General features: G+C 36.9%; 1 protein-coding gene and 1 non-coding gene across 3 annotated transcripts in view; one reads left to right on the top strand and one right to left on the bottom strand.

The window, feature by feature from the left end:
- IL1RAPL2 (interleukin 1 receptor accessory protein like 2) overlaps positions 1-24,085 on the bottom strand; it is a 1,296,718-nt gene that overhangs the window by 78,180 nt on the left and 1,194,453 nt on the right. The gene's annotated exons all lie outside the window — the stretch shown is intronic.
- Positions 20,502-20,608, top strand: LOC123571414 (U6 spliceosomal RNA). The gene has a single exon (XR_006695580.2). It is a non-coding gene; the product is annotated as a U6 spliceosomal RNA (small nuclear RNA).

The following is a 24,085-nucleotide window of genomic DNA, read 5'->3' as shown; positions in this document are numbered from 1 at the left end:
CTCTGCAACATGAACTGACTGCAACTTGGAAGCTCAAAAAAATCTAAGCAGTGACCTAGAGAAAAGGACAAAAAGGCACAGCAAGTTTTATGTTCAGGGTGTGTTTCATCCAAAAGAGATAAAATTGGGCCATGTTAAAAATAAGTAAGCCTCTCTAAGAATTGCATCTAGTTTTGTACTAGGACTCTTGAGAAGGTCACAGGGAAAGCAGAGACGTGTCCAAGTCTAGAAGACGATGGATTCCAAATCCCATCCCACAGAGGAATGTGGAAGATGAAGCAAGAGCCATGTAAATTAAGATAATCAAAGAAAGAGAAATTAACTGGAGGGAAAACACCTGGGTTCTAGTCCAAGATTATTTACTCATTTTACATTATATAACACAGAATAAATAACAACTTATCTATATAACTTGTTATAATGTCATTAGAATGTAGATCTAGGAAGGCAGGGATTTTTATCTGTGAAGTTCATGGCTGCATCCCTAGAGCCTGGAAGAGTAATTGACATGTAGTAGGCTCTCATAAACATTTGCTGAAAGACTGAATGAGTGAGGTGCATCTCTCTAATCTGTAAAGTATAATTTGTCTAGGCATATTGTGATGATTGGGTGACAGAATGCATGTACATGGATTAATCCAGGTTTTGTGTGTCTAAAGTTTATACAAGTCAAGGGGGAGTGTCTTAAGAAGAATGCAAGATTACAAATATAAAATTAAGTACCAAATTGATTATTTTTAGGATGAGGAAATAAACTGGTATATGTGAAACATTTTAAAAGCTGATAAATGCCACAAACATCACAAAATCCAGAAAAAAAACCCTACATATTTTCATGAATTAACTGCCTGACATACTTCCATAATAACTTTTATTAGTTACATTTTTATTGCATATACTTTGTTTTTCTCTTCATATGACAACTTTGTAATATTTTCTATAAACAGAATGGAAAGGTAATTCAATAGTTCCTCTAGTATGGTTGACTGAGATTTGTTTTTTGTTAATAAGTTTAGGATTTTTCTTCAGCTTTATAACTTGTTATTGCTAATGTCATGTAAAGTTTGACAATTGCTGTCAAATTTGGGGAACACCTACCCATTTAAAAAATCAGTTTTCTCTCAATTTTCTTTTAGATATAAATTATTTTTTCACAGACTGATTTTAGCTCTATATATTTCAAAGCTTATTTCTCTTACATTCACTTCTACTTCTGTTGCCAAACACTTTAGGACATGTTATTATCCTGAAATGACTTCTGGTTCTGTAGCCTCTGGCCCTTGATTTACTCAGCAGAGTGGGTGGCAGGATGATTTCGTGGAAGTCATTTGATACTGGGGTGGCTAGCATAATTTAACTATATACAGAAGTGACTGTGCACTGAATATGTCCTGCTAAACCCAAATTAAATATTTCACCAACTTAACTTCTACTTAACTAAAGCCCTAAAATTTTCATGGTCACTCCAATGCTACCAGACAAGAGAAAAAGCGTCTAAGTTAAGTTCAGTTAAAATATCTTCAGAAAGCTTTACAAAAACATATAGTCAGATAAAAGCATTGCTAAAGCTACTCTAGGAGGTTTGGAGGGGGTTTGTAAGGCTTATGCTTCATTAGCTTCATTGCAAATCAACCTGTGAAGATAAGAGCACTTTGCAAAGTGCAGAGTGTTATACAAATACAGATAATAATGACGATAATGATAGTGGCAATGACAACAATGATGATGATTGTGTAACGTAAAAGATCTTAAATTTTGTAGAAGATGACAAGTTATGGGAGAAGCCACACTTGGAATCAGTCTGATGCTGTGTCTACTCTCCTCTCTTAAACATCTCTGGTAGGAACCAAATCCTAATTGTCTTATCCAAATCTTAGGAAGCAGGAGGGAAAACTGTTGGCTTATATAACTACATAATTTATGTAGTGATTCCATAAAAAAGGGCCTCTAAATTCTGGTCCTAACAATGTCAAGAATTCCCTGGATTACCACTCTTATTTTTACTATGCAATTTTGAAGAAAAATATATAATAACGAAAAATAGCTACTAATTCACTAATGGTTTAACATAAATTGGTATTTTATTCATCATAACAGCATTTGTACACAACTCAAACATGCCAGTGGTGTATATATGAATAAGACATAATATTGATTCAATCTTCAGGCATACTTATATGCTTATGGCACAATATGCCTTTGCAGTTTCTAAGCCAATTCTGACTTCAGCAGATAGTACATTAGAACAGTCCATCCTATCCATGGGTGGGTCTGGAATTCATCTTCCTGTCTTGATATTCTTTAAGCTACCATGTCCACTATAGTTCCGAAGCAGTCAGCTGGCATCATATAAACAAAAGGGTCAATCAATCTCTCTCTGTACACATCACAGCCCTAAATAGCTTGCTCCTACCTACTCTGAGCACTGCCTAATCAACTGCTGATTCCTCTGCCACTTAATCTCATTATTCTTTCTCCCACTTATAGTCCTGCTTCAAACTTCAGGACTGGCATTTAATAATGCATTTTTACGGAGAATTTTGCCTTCCTTCCTTGACTGAAATTTTTGTTTTCTTTTTGAGCTATGTTGCTTTAGGCCACTGATATAGTTTGGATGTTTGTCCCCTCTAAATCTCATGTTGAAATGTGAACCCCAAGGTTGAAAGTGGGGCCTAGTGGGAGTTGCTTGTGTCATGGGGACAGAACCCTCATGAAGGGCTTGGTGCCATTCTCGTGGTAATGAGCTCTCCAGAGCTCTATTAGTTCATGTAAGAACCAACTATTTAAAGAGCCTGGCATTTCCTCCCCTTTTTCTCACTTCCTCTCTCACCACAGGACAAACCTACTCCCCTACTTCCCCTTCACCTTCCTCCATGAGTAAAAGCTTCCTAAGTCCTTATCAGGAGCCTAGTAGATGTGGGTGCTATGCTTTTACAGCCTGCAGAACCATGAGTCAAAGAAACGTGTTTTCTTAATAAATTATTCAGTCTCAGGTAGTCCTTTCTAGTAGTGCAAAATGTACTAACACAGCCACCTAAAGTAAATACTCTGTTTTAGCTACACCTGGCTCCCAGAAACTCGTATCCAGGGGCACCCTGGCTAGGTTTTCCCTGGTCCCCAGAGAGGAAACCAGATAACAGGGCTAGCCTATGTTATCCTTAAGGTGAGCCCTAGGTATTCATATGTGCCCTAAGTCACAGTCTTCTCCCTGCCATGTTTACACAATTCTTACAAATTCCCTGATGGATGGATTTGAACTCCAGTCCATTTGGCCAGGACAATGACACTCTAATTTTTTCTAGTCCCTCAATTTTTATTACTCGTGTGTGTGTGTGGGGTGGGGGGGGATGGATGTGGTGTCCTGTATTTATTCATCATCAATAAACACATTTTCAGCATTTCATCTGCTTTGAAGTATTATCAGTCCTAAACGCCAGATTGGTGCTCCTTGGCTATTCACCATAGTCCAGATCAACCACATCTCTTCAGATAGCACATCTCTTTAAATAAGACACACTGGGATGATCGCTAACCATCAAGAATCATGCTCCCCAGCTGTGCCAGGACCCCTCACCCTAGTCCTAGACTGACCTATCCTTTCTGCTTTACTGATTTATGTGGCTAAAGCCCCACATCTCAAAATTTTTAAATGATCAATTTGGATACTGTTTTTATTCAGTCATCTATGATTCTCATTATTTAATGTGTTATCCTTAATGTCTCTACCTAGATTATGAACTCTTTCAAGAAGGAAACCATTCCTTGTTCTTACATCTTTCCACATTCCTAGTACATAATGAATGTTAGCAGACTGCATTTAAATTTTCCAGAGAGGAGTCAGGATACATGAGGTGGAGAATTAAAAGGATTGGGAGAGAAGTCACAGTTAAGTGGGAATCTATGTCCCAGTCCTCTAACTGTCCTCCTGGCTTTACATGAAACATCATTAGAGAATATTGTATGCAGACATTGCAGTACAGGTGAAAGAGCAATTAATTGACTAAGAACATGGCATTTGAGTCAGACAGAACAGGATTTGATCTCTGGATTCAATTCCCAGCTTTCTCACTGTCTAGTTGTGGGTATTTGGTCAAGACACGTATTCTATTCACCTTAATTTCTTCATTTATATAATTGTGAAGGTAGTAGTATCTATTATACAATGCTTTGTGATGACTAAATGATATGGCACGCTAAAATGCCCAACACAATGTATGAGTCATAGTAATGCTCCATAAAGGGTAGCTTTTATGTTGTTACTATAGCTACTTTTTTGTAGCTTGAGGCCTAAACGCACCATGAGTTTCTATGCATGGATAATACATGCCAAGGAAGCAGCTGCAATTCTATTTTTAGATTATTTTCCATAAATTTCCAATGATAATAATAATAGCAACTAGCATTTATTGAACACTTATCCTATATTGGCTAGATTTCCTACCACAGGAAAAAGTTCATTGGATAATACCATCTAGCTGTAAGCCTCATGCAAATAATATTCATGTTCTAAAAGACATGATCCCCTGTATTTGGTGGCATGAGGATTTCCAATCTGAAAGTTTACTTTGGATCTGACACATTTTTCCCTGAAAATATGATACTTTTTTTTGTAGCTTAACTACCTCATGTATCCATTGATTTATAAAATGTACTTGTCTACAATGATTAGACAAAAAATTAGAATAAGTTTTTTACATGGAAATTCAAAGTAGGATCATTTAGAAGCAGTTTTTTGATAACTTTAAGAATGGCACCTACCATATTTGTCTTTGCAATTTTCAAGATACCATGTGGGGAGATATGTACACCATTGCTAAGGAAACTAGTTACACGATATAATAGCTCTTAAGAAATGAAGCTAGCCTTACTCAACTTTGGGTGTTCGTTGCTTCCTCAGTTCACTAAAGATTCACAAGGAGATAAAGAGGAATTAGTCTCATTTCCAGGGTAAAAAAGCCTTAAAGGTCATTTTTCCTTTACATTTTTCCTTCACAGCCTCCCAATTGAAATCTTAATCAATTCATCATATTATGTCTAGTGTTCTATTGATGTGATTACTAAAAAGTGACTTATTTGGATCTGCCTTTTTATTATTAGTTTCTCCTTTGATTTTTCTATATTAGCTGACATGGAAGGTGTTGATGTTGCTGTACCCGTTATATAAAGTCACAAGAATAGAAGTGAACAAGGGCACCCATTCCAGATGGGAGAGTAAGTGGGGGCATATGTACATTAATATGAGATCTCAGGATGGGATGAGGAAGGGGAAGGGATATGTAAGCAACATAGTCCAACCAGAAGAAAAGATCAGGGGTCAGGAGTCTTATGTTCTAGTTCAAGCTATGGGACATCAAGCAAATGATTTAACCTCTCTGGGCCTCAGTTTCCTCCTCTGCTAAAGGTAGATAATAATGTTTACTTAACTTCACAGGTTTGATGTAAGGATCAAATATGTTTCATCTTCCTCACCCTCTGCATTCAATTAATCATCAAATTTTGATGGTTTTACCTACTAAGTATGTTTTGAACTTCTCCATTCCTTACCATCCATCCTAGAGCACCTTAAAGTCATTTTCACTTCTTACCTGTGTTACTCTAATTGCCTCCTAACTTGTCGTAGTGCATTTTAAGAGGCAACAACTTCTTTATAGGTCTTCCAGTCAAGAGATGAATTCTATTTTCCTATCCCTGAATCTGTCTAAGTGTCTGTACTTTATAAGGAACTTTACTTCTTTTTTTGTAAGTATATGCTATGGACTGAATTGTGTCCCACCAAATTTCATATGTTGAAGCCCTAACCCTCAATGTGACTGCATTGGAGATAGGCTCTTTTGGAGGTAATTAAGGTTAAATAAGGCCATATGGGTGGGGCCTTAATCTGATAGGACTGTGACCAAAGAAGAGGTCATGCGAGCCCACAGCAAGATGTCAGCTACCTACAAATCAAGAGAAGACACCTTCAAAATAAAACCTATCTTGCTGGCACTTTGATCTTGGACTTCTCAGCGTCCAGAACTGTGAGGAAAAAAATTTTGTTGATTAAGCCACCCAGTTTATGGTGCTTTATTGATAGCCTGAGTAAACTAAGACAGGGTATAATATCTTGCTATGTTTGGGTGATATTAATAAATTAGAATATAAAGTATCTTAGAAGATTAGCTTACAGAGATGATTAAATTCTTATGTACTTAGAATGTTCCTAAAATTCCCGGAAAAAAAGGAAATTGAATTTCTAATGTTTTTGGTATGTTGGATTTGAAAAGTATTCTCACAGGATTCAGAAACCAATTCAAAACATTTTAAGAATTCGAGTTCACATAATATAGGTAAGTGCTTGGCAAATGAGACTAGCTTAACATTTTGGCTTAATAAAAGACCTACGTCTTTTCCAATTTATCATTATTAAGTACAAGTGTAGATTTTATTCTACTTCCGCGTGTTCTTCCTAAAGTTGTACAGATTTACTGACAGAATAAGCTAATATTGCATCTACTTAATGTTTAAGATTATGAATAATGTAAATTTGTATTTAATCAAATGGAATCATTATTCTGGCAAACTTTATTTAACCAGTAATTATGTTTTATACTATGTCAGCTTGAAGATAATTTCCAAGATCTTTAGATAACTTAAAATGTTAAGTTGATATCTTTTTAAAAAAATTTTTAGTTTTTATTTAAAACAATTTTTTTTATTATACTTTAAGTTCTAGGGTACATGTGCACAAAGTGCAGGTTTGATACATAGGTATACATGTGCCATGTTGGTTTGCTGCACCCATCAACTCATCATTTGCGTTAAGTATTTCTCCTAATGCTATCCCTCCCCCAGCCCCCCACCCCACAACAGGCCCCGATGTGTGATGTTCCCCACCCCGTGTCCAAGTGATTTCTTTGTTCAATTCCTACCTACGAGTGAGAACATGCGGTGTTTGGTTTTCTTTCCTTGTGACAGTTTGCTGAGAATGATGGTTTCCAGCTTCATCCATGTCCCTGCAAAGGACATAAACTCATCCCTTTTTATGGCTGCATAGTATTCCATGGTGTATATGTGCCACACTTTCTTTATCCAGTCTATCATTGATGAACATTTGGGTTGGTTCCAAGTCTTTGCTATTGTGAATAGTGCCACCATAAACATAATGTGTACATGTGTCTTTATAGTAGCATGATTTATAATCCTTTGGGTATATACCCAGTAATGGTATTGCAGGGTCAAATGGTAATTCTAGTTCTAGATCCTTGAGGAATCACCATTGTCTTCCACAATGGTTCAACTAGTTTATACTCCCACCAACAGCGTAAAAGCATTTCTATTTCTCCACATCCTCTCCAGCTTCTGTTGTTTCCTGACTTTTTAATGATTGCCATTCTAACAGGCGTGAGATGATATCTCACTGTGGTTTTGATTTGCATTTCTCTGATGACCAGTGATGATGATCAGTATTTCATGTGTCTGTTGGCTGCATAGATATCTTCTTTTGAGAAGTGTCTGTTCATATCCTTTGTCCACTTTTTGATGGGGTTGTTTCTTTCTTGTAAATTTGTTTGAGTTCTTTGTAGATTCTGGATATTAGCCCTTTGTCAGATGGGTGGATTGCAAAAATTTTCTCCCATTTTATAGGTTGCCTGTTCACTCTGATGGTAGTTTCTTTTGCTGGGCAGAAGCTCTTTAGTTTAATTAGATCCCATTTGTCAATTTTGGCTTTTGTTGCCATTTCTTTTGGTGTTTTAGTAATGAAGTTCTTGCCCATGCCTATGTCCTGAATGGTATTGCCTAGGTTTTCTTCCAGGGATTTTATGGTTTTAGGTCTAACATTTAAGTCTTTAATCCATCTTGAATTAATTTTTGTATAAGGTGTAAGGAAGGGGTCCAGTTTCAGTTTTTTACATATGACTAGCTAGTTTTCCCAGCACCATTTATTAAATAGGGAATCATTTCCCCCATTCTTGTTTTTGTCACGTTTGTCAAAGATCAGATGGTTATAGATGTGTGATGTTATTTCTGTTCTCCTCCATTTGTCTATAAATCTATTTTGGTACCAGCACCATGCTCTTTTGGTACCAGTACCATGCTGTTTTGGTTACTAAAGCCTTGTAGTATAGTTTGAAGTCAGGTAGCGTGATGCCTCCAGCTTTGTTATTTTTGCTTAGGGTTGTCCTAGCAATGCAGGCTATTTTTGGTTCCATATAAACATTAAAGTAGTTTTTTTCCAATTCTGTGAAGAAAGTCATTGGTAGCTTGATGGGGATGGCATTGAATCTATAAATTACTTTGGGCAGTATGGCCATTTTCACGATATTGATTCTTCCTATTCAGGAGCATGGAATATTCTTCCATTTGTTTGTGTCCTCTTTTATTTTCTTCAGCAGTGGTTTGTAGGTATCCTTGAAGAGGTCCTTCACATCCCTTGTAAGTTGGATTCCTAGGTATTTTATTCTCTTTGAAGCAATTGTGAATGGGAGTTCACTCATAATTTGGCTCTCTGTCTGTTATTGGTGTATAGGAATCCTTGTGATATTTGCACGTCGATTTTGTATCCTGAGACTTTGCTGAAGTTGCTCATCAGCTTAAGGAGATTTGGGGCTGAGATGATGGGGTTTTCTAAATATAAAATCATGTCATCTGCAAACAGGGACAATTTGACTTCCTCATTTCCTAATTGAATACTCTTTATTTCTTTCTCTTGTCTGATTTCCCTGGCCAGAACTTCCAACACTATGTTGAATAGGAGTGGTGAGAGAGGACATCCTTGTTTTGTGCCAGTTTTCAAAGGGAATGCTTCCAGTTTTTGCCTATTCAGTAGGATATTGGCTGTAGGAGTGTCATAAATAGCTCTTATTATTTTGAGATACGTTCCATCAATACCTAGTTTATTGAGAGTTTTTAGCATGAAGGGCTGTTGAATTTTGTCAAAGCCTTTCTGCATCTATTGAGATAATCATGTGGGTTTTGTCTTTGGTTCTGTTTATATGATGGATTACGTTCATTGATTTGCATATGTTGAATCAGCCTTGCATCCCAGGGATAAGGGCCACTTGATCGTGGTGGATAAGCTTTTTGATGTGCTGCTGGATTCGGTATGCCAGTATCTTATTGAAGATTTTCACATCAATGTTCATCAGGGATATTGGTCTAAAACTCTCTTTTTGTGCTGTGTCTCTGTCAGGCTTTGGTATCAGGATGATGTTGGCTTCATAAACTGAGTTAGGGAGGATTCCCTCTTTTTCTATTGATTGGAATAGTTTCAGAAGGAATGATACCAGTTCCTCTTTTTACTTCTGGTAGAATTTGGCTATGAATCCGTCTGGTCCTGGACTTTTTTTGGTTGGTAGGCTATTAATCATTATTTCAATTTCAAAGCCTGTTATTGGTCTATTCAGAGATTCAACTTCTTCCTGGTTTAGTCTTGGGCGGTTGTATGTGTCCAGGAATTTATCCATTTCTTTTAGAGTTTCTAGTTTATTTGCTTAGAGGTATTTATATTATTCTCTGATGGTAGTTTGTATTTCTGTGGGATAGTGGTGATATCCCCTTTATCATTTTTTATTGTGTCTATTTGATTCTTCTCTCTTTTCTTCTTTATTAGTCTTGCTAGCGGTCTAGCAATTTTGTTGATCTTTTCAAAAAACCAGCTGCTGGATTCATTGATTTTTTTGAAGGGTTTTTTGTGTCTCTTTCGCTTTCATTTCTGCTCTGATCTTAGTTATTTCTTGCCTTCTGCTAGCTTTTGAATGTATTTGCTTTTGCTTCTCCAGTTCTTTTAATTGTGATGTTAGGGTGTCAATTTTAGATCTTTCCTGCTTTCTCTTGTGGGCATTTAGTGCTATAAATTTCCCTCTACACTGCTTTAAATGTGTCCCAGAGATTATGGTATATTGTATCTTTGTTCTCATTGGTTTCAAAGAACATCTTTATTTTTGCCTTCATTTTATTTACCTAGTAGTCATTCAGGAGCAGGTCATTCAGTTTCCATGTAGTTGTGTGGTTTTGAGTGAGTTTCTTAATCCTGAGTTCTAATTTGATTGCACTGTGGTCTAAGAGACTGTTGTGATTTCTGTTGTTTTACGTTTGCTGAGGAGTGCTTTACTTCCAATTATGTGTTCAGTTTTAGAATAAGTGCGATGTGGTGCTGAGAAGAATGTATATATTCTGTTGATTTGGGGTGGAGAGTTCTGTAGATGTCTATTAGGTCTGCTTGCTGCAGAGATGAGTTCAATTCCTGGATATCCTTGTTAACTTTCTGTCTCGTAGATCTGTCTAATGTTGACAGTGGGGTGTTAAAGTCTCCCATTATTATTGTGTGGGAGTCTAAGTCTCTTTGTAAGTCTCTAAAGACTTTCTTTATGGATCTAGGTGCTCCTGTATTGGGTGCATATATATTTAGGATAGTTAGCTCTTCTTGTTGAATTGATCCCTTTACCATTATATAATGACCTTCTTTGTCTCTTTTGATCTTTGTTGGTTTAAAGTCTGTTTTATCAGAGACTAGGATTGCAACCCCTGCTTTTTTTGCTTTCCATTTGCTTGGTAAATTTCCCTCCATCCCTTTATTTTGAGTCTATGTGCGTCTTTGCATATGAGATGGGTCTCCTGAATATAGCATACTGATGGGTCTTGACTCTTTATCCAATGTGCCAGTCTGTGTCTTTTAGTTAGGGCATTTAGCCCATAATTTATATTTAAGGTTTATATTGCTATGTGTGAATTTGATCCTGTCATTATGATGTTAGCTGGTTATTTTGCCTGTTAATTGATGCCATTTCTTCATAACATTGATGGTCTTTACAATTTGGCGTTTTTGCTGTGGCTGATACCAGTAGCTTCTTTCCATATTTAGCGCTTCCTTCAGGAGCTCTTGTAAGGCAGGCCTGGTGGTGACAAAATCTCTCAGCATTTGTTTGTCTCTAAAGGATTTTATTTCTCCTTCACTTTTGAAGCTTAGTTTGGCTGGATATGAAATTCTGGGTTGAAAATTATTTTCTTTAAGAATGTTGAATATTGGCCCCCACTCTCTTCTGGCTTGTAGGCTTTCTGTCGAGAGATCTGCTGTTAGTCTGATGGGCTTCCCTTTGTGGATAACTCGAGCTTTCTCTCTGGCTGCCCTTAACACTTTTTTCTTCATTTCAACCTTGGTTAATCTGACAATTATGTGTCTTGGGGTTGCTCTTCTCGAGGAGTATCTTTGTGGTGTTTTCTGTATTTCCTGAATTTGAATGTTGGCCTGCCTTTCTAGGTTGGGGAAGTTATCCTGGATAATATCCTGAAGAGTGTTTTCCAACTTAGTTCCATTCTCCCCATCACTTTCAGGTACACCAATCAAACGTTGATTTGGTCTTTTCACATAGTCCCATCTTTCTTGGAGGCTTTGTTCGTTTCTTTTTACTCTTTTTTTTCTGTAACTCTGTCTTCTCACTTTATTTCATTAATTTGGTCTTCAATCATTGATACCCTTTCTTCTGATAGAATCAGCTACTGAAGCTTCTGCATGCGTCATGAAGTTCTTGTGCCATGGTTTTCAGCTCCATCAGGTAATTTAAGATCTTCTCTACACTCTTTATTCTAGTTACCATTCATCTAATCTTTTTTCAAGGTTTTTAGTTTCCTTGCAATGGGTTTGAACATCCTCCTTTAGCTCATAGAAGTTTGTTATTACTGACCTTCTGAAGCCTACTCTGTCAACTTGTCAAAGTCATTCTCTGTCTGACTTTGTTCCATTTCTAGTGAAGAGCTGCCATCCTTTGGAGGAGAAGAGACACTCTGATTTTAGAATTTTCAGCTTTTCTGCTCTGGTTTCTCCGCATCTTTGTGGTTTTATCTACCTTTGTTCTTTGATATTGGTGACCTACAGATGGGGTTTTGGTGTAGATGACCTTTTTGTTGATGTTGATGCTATTTCTTTCTGTTTGTTAGTTTTCCTTCTAACAGTCAGGTCCCTCAGCTGCAGGTCTGTTGGAGTTTGCTAGCATTCCACTCCAGATCCTGTTTGCCTGGGTATCACCAGTGGAGGGTGCAGAACAGCAAATATTGATGCCTGATCCTTCCTCTGGAAGCTTTGTCCCAGAGGGGTAGCCGCCTATATGAGGTGTCTGTTGGCCCCTACTGGGAGGTGTCTCCCAGTTAGGCTACACGGAGGTCAGGGACCCACTTGAGGAGGCAGTCTGTCTGTTTTCAGAGCACAAATGCTATGCTGGGAAAACCAGTGCTCTCTTCAGAGCTGTCAGAGAGGGACTTTTAAGTCTGCAGAAGTTGTGTGCTGCCTTTTGTTCAGCTATGCCCTGCCCACAGAGGTGGAGTCTACAGGCAGTAGGCCTTGTTGAGCTGCAGTGGGCTCCACCCTGTTCGAGCTTCCTGGCTGCTTTGTTCACCTACTCATGCCTCAGCAATAGTGGATGCTCCTCCCCCAGCCAGGCTGCTGCCTCGCAATTAAAACTCAGACTGCTGCACTAGCAGTGAGCAAGGCTCCGTGGGTATGGGACCCACCGAGCCAGGTACAGGAGAGAATCTCCTTGTCTGTCGGTTGCTAAGAACTTGGGAAAAGCTCAGTATTTGGGTGGCAGTGTCTTGTTTTTCCAGGTAGTCTGTCACAGCTTCCCTTGGCTAGGAAAGGGAAATCCCCCAACCCCTTGTGCTTCCCGGGTGAGGCCATGCCCCACCCTGCTTCAGCTCACCCACCATGGGCTGCACCCACTGTCCAACCAGTCCCAGTGAGATGAACCAGGTACCTCAGTTGGAAATGCAGAAACCACTCATCTTCTATGTCAGTCTCGCTGGGAGCTGTAGACTGGAGCTGTTCGTATTTGGCCATCTTGGAATGCCAACCCCAGTTGATATCCTTTTGGGTTAATTAATAGATAGTCATTGGATATCTAGATCATTTCTAAGTAGGATAGAATGCCAAAATATTGATTACTAATCATAATATTAAGCTTATATGCTTTTGCTTCTATTTATATATGCTACAGAGAGATGTTATATTTGGGTCTGTTAATGAACATGTTCATTTTGCAACTTTGAGAAATCATATAAAGTATGACTGTAGAAAGTTGTATTATGTGTATTCATGAGCTCTGCTAGATTGCAAGGATGGACTGCGAGGAAGTTTATTCTGTGAAGTAGAAATTGCTTTGGTTAAAAGTTAAAATTAATATATGTGAATGAGACTATGTAGGAGTAATAGTTTCAGAGAATTACAACTGTGTTTGATGTATTTTTATTTTCCATGGAAAGGAGTAGTTTCTTCCTAAAGGAGTTTTTTTTTTGTTTGTTTGTTTGTTTTTTTGTTTTTTTATTTTTTTTTAACTCTTCAAATCTCTTTGTGTTTTTAAAACTTATTGAGGACCCTATAGAGCTTTTGTTTTGTAGATTCTAACTATTGATACTTACTATATTGGAAATTGAAACTGGGGAATTTTTAAGTTGCACACTTATTGATGAATTCAAAGATAGCAACAATGAACACATTGAATGTTACTAATAATGTTATGAAATTAATTCTGACCTTGTGGACATCCTGCTATGGGTCCTATAGTAAAGTGTCAGTTTATTCCAGAATATGAAGCAGCATAATGATAGACAAAAGGTGGTCATACATTTTACTTCCCTTGCTTTATAATACCTGAGTTTGAAAAGTTATGAACTGTGTTAAAAATCTTAGTGGAGTTTGCTTAAATTGATAGGCCTATCTCCTTGGTTCACTGCCTTCACTTACTATAAGAAAGGCTATTTTTTATTGTTGCAGTTGTTGTTGTTTTCCATTAATCTGCTTACATAATAAAGATTTGTGTTATACCACAATAAGATTCTATGGTTTATGTTGTCTGTATAATGTCCTTGGTCATTCAAGAAAACAAAGTTTCCTCACAATAACAAGCATTCATTACAACCATGTTGTCTTCTAAGTTTTCTTTTAATGTTTTATTGTCATTTTGAAATAAATAACCAAGTATTATTTCTCAGGCACCTATGATCCAATTTGTATCTTAAATGTTGAAATACCATGACTTTTTTTATTTTTCCCTTCCCCAAATCTAATCCTGCATATAAAAAAAATAAAATAAAGCTTTCACCTTATCTTTTACAACTAAAATTACCTTTTTAGGCCCTGTGCAATGGCACAAAGATTTTTTCCTTCACCTAGTAAAATGAGAGGTGCTAAAAATAATTAGGTTTATTGATATGTTACTGCTGATGAGTTCTATAAGAACAGTTTTCAAATCAGAAAAGACGCTCAGCTTTCTCTAAGTTAAATTTGTGTGGGTAAAATATTATTAGCATAAATGTTTCAGAAACGCTATACTGTTTGGGAACTTTCAAGAAACTTGTCAAAGCCCTTGCTGTCCATGATATATATTTTAATTTATTAGAGTGCTAGGGGTGTTTTGCCTGATATTAAATGACAGCAGTATAGTGTTACCAGTCATAATTTCAGTTATTTTAAAAAACATTAACTTGGTTATAACTTTGCTTCTTTAAATTGAAAATGGCATCTTCTAGGCCACTAAATTTCAAATAGGAATTCACATCACTTAACTATGGAGTTTTATTAATATACAGATGTTTGTGATGTATTCTATACTTACTGAATCTTTTTACTTAATATTGATATATTCTTGATACATATTCTTAATATATGTTTAGTATATTTATTACATATTATGTCAGACTTGAATGTTATATCTCAAGATTTTTTCTCTGTAAAGGATATATTCATCTATTTTTATAATTTAGATGTAATGTTTGCTATCTTCTTTAATAATAGATTTAATCACTGTTTATAATTATTTTGTCTAAAACTTTTTTCGACAGCCTTAACTATCCTGTTTTGCATGTCAAAGAAACAACCAAATTTTATTGTCAGCTGCATTTTTCTTACAACAAATGCTCATTAGACCTTTCACTTTTGAAAGCTATTAGTAATAACTAACCATAGTCTTTTGTCCTAGATATTTTTGTTTGTTTGTTTTACTCTGATCCTTTCTTGAAAGCATATGCAATCAACTACAGCCCTCAGTGCTTCATCATTAAAAAAGGATGACTGTCTCAGAGCCACATGGAAAAGGATTATGACATGTACTTTTGGGTATCAGCTTCTGCTAATACAAGATCTTATGGAGCAAGAATAATTATATAAGACTGAATGCTATGATGTAATTTTTTTTCTTTGAGACAGAGTTTTGCTCTTTCACCCAGGCTGGAGTAAAATGGTGCCATCTCGGCTCACTGAAACCTCTGCCCCTGGGTTCAAGCAATTCTCCTGCCTCAGCCTCTCGAGTAGTTGGGATTATAGGCACCTGTCAACACACCCAGCTAATTTTTGTATTTTTAGTAGAGAGAGGGTTTCGCCATGTTGGCCAGGCTGGTCTTGAACTCTTGACCTCAGGTGATCCACCTGCCTTGGCCTCCCAAAGTCCTAGGATTACAGGCACGCACCACTGTGCCTGGCCCATGATGTAAATTTTTAAAGAATATTGTTGATGTTTTAATGTTTCATTTTCAAGATGTATAAGGAAGTCCTTTGTCTTTTACACTACTATTGGGGCTCAGAACATGATACCACAAAGTATGACACCTTGGCATACTGAGTACTTTGAACTGAAGGAAACTAGAAAGGCCTCAGAAACAAGGTCTTTCTGATCTTCTTACATTCTCCTGTCTCCTCCTCCTCATTCTCCCACAAAGCAAGTCATGGAAACCAGAATTCCTCTTCTCCAAAGAGGGTCATGAAAACTAGAAACCCTTTCCCCAAAAGCAAGCCATTAAACCTAGAAAGGTAACTCTCTCCCTGCTCCCCTTTTCCTTGAAGACCTTCATTCCAGAGGGGTCATGTCTCATACTGAGGAAGAAGGACTGCTACACAGAGAGATCAACCGGTCTCTGAACAGATAGGCCTTCCTGGATCCCCCCACTCAATCTATTACCATTAGGTCATACTCTTTTGTCTAATCACATTTCTACATGGCTATACATTCTTTATTGAACCTAAGTATATAGGCAGCTTCCTCTAGGTTTGGGGGTCCTCATTTCTGAAGGCTCCTGTGTCATGTACAATTTTGATTAAATAAATTTGTCATGCTTGTCTCTTGTTAACCTATCTTTTGTTATAGGAGTCTTGCCTGTTACCCTTATGATTGGTGAGGAAAGGTATCACACTTTTATACCTTTACACTATAACTCATAATAATTTAGTAGACTCTGCTTTTATAAACTGAAATGAAATATTTATAAATGGTATTTTATTCTCCTTGTTGACCCCTTCAGAATTCAGAAACTCTTATTGAATATTTTTATTTTCCTAGCAATGTAGTGATTTGCATAGTTGCAGTAAGAATTTATTCTCCTTTTATTGGAGAATAATTGGAAACATCTGTTATAGAACCAAGGACTTGCCTAGGATGTTATATGTGAAAATTATGCTTGTTCAATTAGATATGAACAGATACTTTTAAAGCACCAAAGCTGCCTTTATAAAGCCAATGCTTACAAAGTAAACTTGGGAAAACTGGAATGGTACCTGGCTTCCAGGGTTCTCAGACTTACAGATGAGTAAGGAAGGTCGCTTTCTGGCAAGTCAAGGACTTTAGGATGTTTTGAAAACCTTAAAAAGAAAGAAATTCTGGCCAGGTGTGGTGATTCACGCCTATAATCCCAACACTTTGAGAGGACGAGGCAGGCGGACCATGAGGTCAGGAGATCTAGACCATCCTGGCTGACATGGTGAAACCGTGTCACTACTAAAAATAGAAAAAATTAACCAGGCATGGTGGCGGGTGCCTGTAGTCCCACTTGGGAGGCTGAGGAGGAGAATCGCTTGAACCTGGGAGGTGGAGGTTGCAGTGAGCCGAGATCATACCACTGCACTCCAGCCTGGGTGACAGAGTGAGACTCTGTCTCAAAAAAAAAAAAAAAAAGAAAAAAGAAAAAAAGAAAGAAAGAAATTCACCCATATTTGTAGGTACTATTGGCAAAATCCTTGTTTCCTAGTCTCAGGTCAACACGTAATAAGGAGCTTTTAAAAGTCCAATCTGAGATTCTTTATGAAAACGTCCATCAAAATAAACTTAAGAAGGTCCATATGGCAAATTAACACACTTGCTGCACCTTCATAAATAATTAGATCCAGTCTAATGATATGTTTTATTTTTTGATCAAGATAATTTTCAGGCTTTTTTGATCAAAAAGGAGGGGAATTTTAGTAAAAATTGATGTTTCTGTGGGAAATGATACATCATCTCTAGTGTATCCTTTAGGCCTGATTTAAGCAAAATCATTGTTCTGTTCATTGTTCATTGTTCCTTGTCTGAATTATTTTGCAACTCCTTGTAAGTTGAAGGTAACTGATACATAAATTCTACTCTGTCTGTTGGACATTTGGCTCCTCCACTTCACCTTGGAAAAACCAGTTTTGTCTCCATTTGTCTATGTTCCTCTACTCCATACAAATTTTAACTCTTTTGAATTTTATTTTGAACCAGTTATAATATTGGCCTGGTTCCCTCATACCATATGAATAAAATAAATCTTTAATCAATTTTTGTGTCTGTATGAAAGTCATGATTTTACCTTGTTCTGAAAATAAACTTTCAACAGGATATTTAATTCCTGGTTATCTTTCTGAGTTTAGATCATAGAGTTAATTATGTTCCCCCTAGTATGGAACTTTATGATTTAACAAAAAGTATTTACAAAAGAAGTGCTTGATCTGCCATGACATATAACTTGGATTATAACTTAAGTACAGCCTCAAGTGTCATTATAGTGTCATAGCTTGTTGTTCTTGCATCTTTCATTATGATTCCATATAGTAAACAAGTCTAGGGGATTAGAAGCTGTGAAGAGTAATTAAGAAATGACTTTGCCTATCACATGATAGTATAAAACAAGAGAGGAACTTTTCTGCAAGCCATTCCTTGACATATTTGGAGGCTGTAATCCATCCCCTAACCAAATAGTACCTTGCCTTTTTCACTTATGCACCATTTTTTCTTGATTGTGCATACATATTTTAAAACTAATGCTTCAGCTTGTTATAGAAAATTATAATATGTTTTAGTTATATGCAATATAAATTAGCCTTTTTTAATCTCTAGTTTGCCAAAGAAAGACAAGAGAGTTGTTGCTCTCTGATAAGACCTGGTATCTCCTTAGGACTCTCCACAGGGATTGGGTGGGGGTTGCAATTTCAAGTATCAGAGGCTTTTGATCTTAAACTTTGGCTATTACCCTATTGACTCCTAGTATCAACTATTCAGAAGTCAGGAAAAGACAAAAAAAAATCAGTTGCAATAGACTTCATAATCTAAAGAATAGCTATGAGCTCCAGGTCTTCTATAAAATGCAAGGTGAGTGTGTACATATTCCATTAAATGTACGGTTCATCTGAGTAGAAGAGTGGTTTACAGAGGCTAGGAAGGGTAATGGGGGTTGTGGGGGATGTGGATGGTTAATGGATACAAAAAGTAGTTAGAAAGAATAAATAAGGCCTAGTATTTGATAACACAACAGGGTGATTACAAGTAAAAATAATTTATTGTACAGTTAAAATGACTAAATGAGTATAACTGGATTGTTTGTAACACAAAGGAAAAATGCTTGAGGGGATGAATACCCCGTTTTTGATGATTTGATTATTAGCCATTGCATGCCTGTATCAAAACATCTCATGTACCCCACAATATATACACCTACAACGTACTCACAAGACTTTTTAAAAAGTTTATTGCTCATGTGTTACTCACATGTTATGTCAGTACTGAATCTTACAGACTAATATTTATGTATTATTTATGTTTTTTCTCTTTTTTAATTATTCACCTCTATTCCCTATACATTTACCAACATCTCTTGGTTTTAGTTTCTAGGCACAGGATAATGTAACCATACTTTTGATATCAGGCAAATAATTGGGCCTTCAGGAGGTGACATAAACTCCCTATTGGCACTTAACTACAAATGGGCAGGGGATACAGCTTTCTTCTCAGGAAATGTTCTTCTGGAATAGCTTCACTTCATTAATGGGCTAATATGTGGTAGAATTTGACTATACTGCAATCTCCATCAGAACGTTATTTAACTTTCATTTAATCTTTTTTTAGAGTATACATACTAGGGACAATTTTGGCCGCCTAGGGTACATTTGGTAATGTCTGGAGCCATTTTCAGTTGTGACAACTGGTGGGAAATGCTACTGACATTTAGCTGGTAAAGGCCAGTGGTGTACTACTAAACAGCACAGGACAGCCCCTTCTTCCACCAAAATAATCTTTGCCTGCCATTGAACTGCTTCATTTCAAATAAGGATCACCAGGAAAAACAATTACTTTCTGACTTTTGTAAAATCAGATTGTTAAAGTTGTCTGCAACTTAATGCAAGTATTTATCTTTGTTTGTTCTATACAGCCTGGTGATTAGGAGTAGAGGAAATTACAGAAGTTTAAGTAACACAGAATGAGCAAAGTAGTGTGAGCTTTAGAATGTGCAGTATAGAGACTTATTGAATAAAATCATCAAGTTAAAGAAGTTTTACTTGTCCTATGGGATCCAGTGCTTAAATTTCATGCAAAGAGGGTCAATTTCTCAGCAACTGCTAGAACAGGTGACATTTTCTTTGATCTGGCAAAAACAAGAACAATAACAACCACAAGGGACACTTGAAACTTTAAAACTTTGGAGGTTTACTTCACATAGCAAACAGCAGAAAATAATGAAATTACTATGTATCTTGTTAAATATAACTTAAGAAGAAATTTCATGTCATACCTGATGATTTAGTAAATAAATATGTCATCACTAAAGCATTATGATTTAGTATACCTGTTTCTCTGATATAATAGCACTAGTTGAGGAAAACGAAAGTACTATGTAATTGTTATTGAGTTTTGACAAGGTGTCATGTAGTTACACATTCAGTTGTTACTATGTAATTATTGAGGAAGACATTTATCTAACACTTTTGTGCCTTGGGAAGCAGCCCCTGCAATGTAGTATCAAGCAAAATCTAATGGTAAACCAATTTCCCAGTATTTAGCAGTAACCTTTAGCAGGTTCCTTTAGAGACATAGATATTTAAGTGACAGAGATTCCCCTTTGCCAAAGGGGGATCAGCAGGTACAAGAGAATACTTTTTTCCTACATTACTTTAGTTAGCCCCATCTTGCTTTCCTGTGTACGGTCCCTAAGTGGATTCTATTGAGTCTGATGCCATCAAGGAAAAGATAAGTTTTCTGTGGTCTCTTCATAATCAGCTCAGTCCACATAGAGAGACTGGAAAGCTTTCCTGCCTTTCAGCTAACCAATCAAGAGAAATTGTGTCTAGAAAAATATTTATCATTACCAACAGACTGCATCAAACTACGATGAGATGGAAGCTACTGTGAATGAGCTCTAGTCTTTCCTGTGATGTTTCAGTGATCTTAAGTGAGCTCATTACTTTCTACCAGTGGAAGAGGTACCCAGCTGGACACAATTTTTATTTTTAAAAATGGTTTTAGAAGCCTTATGCTGTGCTCGCTTTGATAGCACATATACTAAAATTGGTACAATACGGAGAAGATTAGCATGGCCCCTGCACAAGGATGTCATGCAAATTCATGAAGTGTTCCATATTTTTAGCTAGACTAATAAAGAAGAAAAGAGAGAATAATCAAACAGACACAATAAAAAATGAATAAGTGGACATCACCACTGACCCACAGAAATATAAACAACCATCAGATAATACTATAAACAGATCTATGCAAATAAAGTAGAAAATCTAAAGAAAACAGATAATTCCTGGACACATACACCCTCCCAAGACTGAACCAGGAAGAGGTTGAATCCCTCAATAGACCAATAATAAGTTCCAAAATTAAGGCAATCATAAATAGCTTACCAACCAAAGAAAGTCCAAGACCAGTTGGATTTACAGCTGAATTCTACCAGAAATATAAAGAGGAGTTGGTACCATTTTTTCTGAAACTATTCCAAATAATTGAAAAAGAAGGACCCCTCTCTAACTCTTTATATGAGGCCAGCATCATCCTGATACCAAAACCTGGCAGAGATACAACAAAAAAAGAAAACTTCAGGCCAATATCCCTGATGAATATTGATGCAAAAATTCTCAATAAAATGCGGCAAACCAAATCCAGCAGCACATTATGCAACTTATCCACCACGATCAAGTTGGCTTCATTCCCAGGATGCAAGTCTTGTTCAACATATGCAAATCAATAAATGTAATTCATCACATAAATAGATCTGAAGACAAAAACCACATGATTATCTCAATAGATGCAGAAAAGGCCTTCAATAAAATTGAACATCCCTTCATGTCAAAAACTCTCAGTAAACTAGGTATTGAAGGAACATACCTCAAAATCATAAGAGCCATTTATGACAAACCCACAGCCAATATTATATTGAATGGGCAAAAGCTGGAAGCATTCCCCTTGAAAACTGGCACAAGACAAAGATGCTCTCTCTCACCACTCCTATTCAACATAGTATTGGAAGTTCTGGCCAGGGCAACCAGGCAAGAGAAATAAATAAAGGGTATTCATATAGGAAGGGGGGAAATCCAAATGTCTTTGTTTGCAGGTGACATGATCCTATATCTAGAAAACCCCATCATCTCAGCCCCAAAGCTTCTTAAGCTGATAAGCAACTTCAGCAAATTCTCAGGATACAAAATCAATGTGCAGAAGTCACAAGCATTCAGATACACCAACAACAGGCAAGCAGAGAGCCAAATCATGAATGAACCCACATTCACAATTGCTACAAAAAGAATAAAATACCTAGGAATACAGCTAACAAGGGAAGTGAAGTTCGTTTTCAAGGAGAACTACAAACCACTGCTCAAGGAAACCAGAGAGGATACAAACAAATGAGAAAATATTCCATGCTCATGGAAAGGAAGAACCAATATCATGAAAATGACCATACTGCCCAAAGTAATTTATAGATTCAATGTTATTCCCATTAAACTACCATTGACATTCTTCACAGAATTTAAAAAAAAAAAAAACTATTTCAAATTTTTTATGGAACCAAAAAGAGCCCATATGGCCATGACAATCCTAAGCAAAAGGAACAATGCTGGAGGCATCACACTACCAGACTTTAAACTAAACCGTAAGGCTACAATAACCAAAACAGCATGGTAATGGTACAAAAACAGACAGACCAATGGAACAGAATAGAGAACTCAGAAATAAGATTGCACATCTACAACCATCTGATCTTTGACAAATGTCACAAAAAGAAGCAATGGGGAAATAATCCCTCATTTAATAAATAGTGTGGGAGAACTGGCTATCCATTTGCTCAAAATTGAGACTGGACTCCTTCCTCATACTTTATTAAAAAATTAACTCAAGATGGATTAAAGACTTAAATGTAAAACTCAAAACTATAAAAACCCTAGAAGAAAATCTATGCGATAACATTCAGGACATAGACATGGGCAAAGATGTCATGATGAAATAACCATAAGCAATTGCAATAAAAGCAAAAATTGATAAATGGGATCTAATTAAACTAATGAGTTCTGCACAGAAAAAGAAACTATCATTAGAACGAACAGGCAACCTACAGAGTGGGAGAAAATTTTTTCAATGTATCCATTTGACAAAGGTCTAATATCCAGAATCTACAAGGAACTCAAACAAATTTATGAGGTAAAAACAAACAACCCCATTAAAAAACAGGCAAAGAACATGAACAGACACTTCTGAAAAGAAGACATTCATGCAGTCAACAAACATATGAAAAAAAAGGTCAATATCACTGGTCATTAGAGAAATACAAATCACAACCACAATGAGATACCATCTTATACCTGTCAGAACGGCCATTATTAAAAAGTCAAGAAACAACAGATGCTGGCGAGGTTGCAGAGAAAGAGGAACACTTTTACACTGTTGTTGGTAATGTAAATTAGTTCCACCATTGTGGAAGACGGTGTGGCAATTCCTCAAAGATCTAGAACGAGAAATTTGACCCAGCAATCCCATTAGTGGGTAGATACCCAAAGAAATATAAATGATTCTATACAAAGATACGTGCATGTGTATGTTTATTGCAGCACTATTCACAATAGCAAAGACATGAAGTCAACCCAAATGTCCATCAATGGTAGACTGGATAAAGAAAATGTGGTACATATATACCGTGGAATACTATGCAGTCATAAAAAGTAATGAGATCATGTCCTTTGCAGGGACATGGATGAAGCTGGAAGCCATAATTCTCAGCAAACTAATGCAGGAACAGAAAACCAAACACCAAATGTTCTCATTTATGAGTAGCAGCAGAACAATGGGTACACATGGACACAGGGAGGCAAACAACACACTGGGGCCTGTCAGCGGGTGGGGTGGGGGGAGGGAGAGTATTAGGAAAAATAGCTAATGCATGTTGGGCTTAATAACTAGGTGATGGGTTGATAGGTCCAGCAAACCATCATGGCACACGTTTACCTATGTTACAAACCTTCGCATACTGCATATGTACCCCAGAACTGAAACTAAAACTAAAAATAAAGCCTTATGCTTCTAGGAAGATAGAGTTGCTATAATTTCTCCTATTTTTTCCCACGAGGTACAACTAAGCTATCTGGATATTATGTACAAAGCAAACATAAGATGATGCTGATAAACAGGGAGAAGAAGGCAGACGGGCTAAGGACTACAGGACACAAGGAATGACACAGTGGTTAGGTCCCTGGGTCTTCTTTGTGTCTCATATACACCAGACTTGTTGCTGAATAAGCCAGAAACCCAGAAATGGCAATAGTCGCAGACATAAAAAGCCCAACAAAGACCTGCTCTTCCTATCTAAAAGGCTAAAAAAGGGGAAGCCTAGAAAGATAGAAAGCTTTTGGACAATAATTATTATAGTCCAACCAAACATCACAGAAAAAAAATATGGTACCACCCCTGCCCATGCCAGCAAAGGATAATTGGAGAGCCTAGACATTCACTCTTAGGATGCTGTAACAAGTTGTCTAGCACGCCATTGGGATGGTATCAGAGATGGCCAAATAGAAAGCTAAGACTTTAATCCCCGCTTGTTGTTAAAGAGAATCACATTCTTCTTGCCC

Source organism: Macaca fascicularis, chromosome X (assembly GCF_037993035.2).
Source record: "Macaca fascicularis isolate 582-1 chromosome X, T2T-MFA8v1.1".
Classification (NCBI taxonomy): Eukaryota; Metazoa; Chordata; class Mammalia; order Primates; family Cercopithecidae; genus Macaca; species Macaca fascicularis.
This window is presented reverse-complemented; position numbering and strand designations above follow the sequence as displayed.